The following is a 3,543-nucleotide window of genomic DNA, read 5'->3' as shown; positions in this document are numbered from 1 at the left end:
CAGTGCTCAGGCCCTGAGTTCAAACCCCATGACTGGAAAAAAAAGACCCACCGAGGGGCTGAATACAAGTACACACAAACATCAAAAAATGATGCTTAAAAAAATAAGAGTAAAAATTTAGTCTGGCGCCTGTGTTTCACACCTGTAATTCTAGCTACTTGGGAGGCTGAGATCTCAAGATCATTATCTAAATCCAGCCTATGCATCTCTCAGTGTAAATCAAGATACCATGAAAATATTACAGGAAGAGGTAGGGAAAGCACTAGGTTCCTAGGCACAGGTCAAAACTTGTTAAGAAAGATCCAGTATGACAAGAAACAGAAGATCGCATCAAACTGAAGAGTTTCTGCATGGCCAACATGGCTAACAAGATATATAGAAAGCCCACAGAATAGGAGATTTTTACCAGCTATGCTTCAGACAAGAAGGGTCTCATATCTAACATTTACCTACTGCTCAAAAAATTAAACCCTCAAAAAAATCTTCAGATAAACAACTACCCATTTAATAAGGAGGTAAAAGAATTAAAAAGAGGCCCGGAGTTTGTCCTAGTGGTAAAATGCTTGCCTAACATGCACAAACATGCAGATTTGATTCCTCAGTGCCACATACATGGAAAAAACCAGAAGTGGTGCTGTGGCTCAAGGGTAGAGCTCTAGCTTTGAGAAAGCCCAAAGACAGTGCTCAGGCCCCAAGTGCAAAGGCCAGGACTGGCAAAAAATAAAGAATTAAAGAGAGACTTCTCAGAAGAAGTAAGAATGGCCAATAGACACATGAAGAAATGTTCAACATCTCTTGCCATAAAAGAAATGCAAATAAAGACAACATTGAGATTCCACCTCACCCTAGTTAGATGGTTATTATCAAGAAATAACAATAACAGATTCTGGTGGGAATGTAGCCAAAATGAAACTCTGCTACACAGTTGGTGGGGATGTAAACTTGTTCAACCTCTCTAGACAACAGTATGGAGGTTCCTCAAAATAATATGACCCAGCAGTCCTAGTCCTGGTCACCTATCCAACTGGCCACATACAAATCCACCCTAAGGCTACCAGGGCAACCATATTGGTTCCAACATTGTTTGCCATAGCCAAGATATGGAATCAACCCAGATGCCCTTCAATGGAGAAATGGATCAAGAAAATATGGTGCTTATATATACGCAGTGGCATTCTATGCTTCCATCAGAAAGAATGACTTTGTGCCATTCATAATAAAATGGAAAGGCTTATAACAAATTATATTCAGTGAAGTAAGCCAGATCCAATGAAACATGGGTTGCATGGTTTCCACCATTTTTAATCATTAGAATGTGCCTATAAGTCTACAAGTAAACACACTGGATGATAAAAGACAAAGACACATTTGAACATGATAAATTTACAGGACTATACACATTCACACAGTGAGACCAAAGAAGGCTATTCTTAGGAGAGGATCTCAAAGGCTCAATAGCTCTGTGCATACGGTCATATAAAATGATATTTATAGACATGAACTCCAAGAAATGGAGACGAAAGGGTTTTTTTGTCTTTGTTTTCTATCTGTTGCTATTTTTGTTTTCTGTGCCTTTTGTCTTGCTTATAAGTTTACCTGTTTGCAAAGGGTAAGCGGGAAGCACTAAAATGGTAGGACAAAAGATGAACTAATTCAGCAGTGATACTCACTACACACTATGCTGAAAATGAACTCTACAACTTGTGGATGGTGGGAAGGAAAGGGAAGGGTTTACGATGTCCAAAAAGAAAGGTGTTCATTACCTGACTTACCTGACTGTAACCTCTCCATACATGACCTCTACAATAACAATTTTTTAAACATGAATGACATGGTCAGCGACGGGAGATGTTTGTTGTTGTTGTTTTCTGAGTCTCAATGTGGGCTTGCTGCTTTCTCCAGATGGAAGACTCTGATCCCACTGAGATTAGACTTTCCTCAGCAGTCTCCCTATGGCCCGTTTGATGTCCCTGTTCCTGAGGCTGTAAATGAAGGGGTTCAGCATGGGGGTGACCACTGTGTATGCCACAGAAGCCACTGCCCCATCCTGAGAGACACTGACACCGCCGAACTGAGGTACACCCCAAGTCCTGTGCCATAAAACAAGCACACCACACACAGGTGAGACCCACAGGTGGAGAAAGCTTTCCACCTCCCGCCTGGTGATGACACACTGAGTATGGAAGAAACTATTCTAGAGTAGGAAAAAAGGACTCCCGAAATAGGGAGGAAACCAGACATGGCACCCACAAAATACATGACAAGGTCATTGGTGAAGGGGTCAGAGCAGGCAAGGCTGAGGAGCTGGAAAGGATCACAGAAGAAATGAGAAATGGCCACACTTCTGAAGAAAGTGAGCTGTAAGACCATAGAGTTTTGTAACTTGGGCACCAGCAGGCTGATGACAACAGACACCACAACCAGTGAGCCACAACGTCGAGGGTCCATCATGACCTTGTAATGCAGGGGGTGACAGATGGCCACAAAGCGGTCATAAGCCATGACGGTCAGAAGCAGACTGTCCAGACAACCAAAAAGCATAAAAAAGGACATCTGAGTCAGGCACCCACTAGAGGAGATGGCTCTGTTGTGACTCCGTGTGTCCACCAGCATCTTGGGGACCGTGGTGGAGGTGAAGTCAATGTCAGCCAAGGAGAGGATGGAGAGGAAGAAGTACATGGGGGTGTGGAGGTGGGGGGCAAGGGGACGGCCAGGATGATGAGCAGATTTCCGAGCACAGTGATCAGGTACATGGACAGGAAGAGCCCAGAGAGGACGGGCTGTAGCTCAGTGTCATCTGAGAGGCCCAGGAGATGGAACTTGGTGACTGGGGTCAGGTTGTGGGCATCCATGTTGCCTGGGCACCTTTTGTAGATTGAAAAAAAGGTGTCAAAAGAAAGAAATGTAAGTATACCAGAGTGTGACACTAAAACTACATTCAGATTAAATCAATCCAACAGGGAAGTTCTCAAGGGAGGAAAATCTCGTCCAAAATATAGATTTCTGACAAATCCCATCGTCCACAAACAGCTTATGAATACAATGCATCTTGACCAGTGTCACCCCTGTCAATATTTTCTAATTCCCATGAATCTTTTTTTGTTGTAATTAGTAAAAGGGTTACATGATATTTGCCAGATAGAAGGTGCATTAATTTACATACATTGATACCCTTTCACATGTCTTGGTACCCGTATCCCTCCACCCCACACCCCCCACCCGTCTTGGTTTTCCCCCCTTCCCTATCAAATTTCAAATATCCAAATACAAATAAATTCAATATATCAGATAACAAAGTGAGATACTATACCAATATGTGATAACCAAGGGACAGCAAAGGAGATGAGAGACAACATAGTACATTAAGGTGACTCATGCCTATAATCTCAGAACTTCAAATACTGACATAGGAGAATGAAAGGTTCAAAGCTTGGCTACCTGCTAAGACCCTACCTCAAAAATAATAAAATAGAATCCTGGAGTTTGGCCTAGTGGTAAAATGCTTGCCTAGCATGCGCGAAGACCCAGGTTCAATTCCTCAGT

General features: G+C 42.7%; 1 pseudogene; it reads right to left on the bottom strand.

The window, feature by feature from the left end:
• Nucleotides 1-1,927: 1,927 nt before the first annotated feature.
• Nucleotides 1,928-2,852, bottom strand: LOC150068269 (olfactory receptor 7E178-like; annotated as a pseudogene).
• Nucleotides 2,853-3,543: the final 691 nt, after the last annotated feature.

The sequence above is a fragment of the Megascapheus bottae genome, chromosome 1 (assembly GCF_031878675.1).
Source record: "Megascapheus bottae isolate mThoBot1 chromosome 1, mThoBot2.hap1, whole genome shotgun sequence".
Taxonomy (NCBI): domain Eukaryota; kingdom Metazoa; phylum Chordata; class Mammalia; order Rodentia; family Geomyidae; genus Megascapheus; species Megascapheus bottae.
This window is presented reverse-complemented; position numbering and strand designations above follow the sequence as displayed.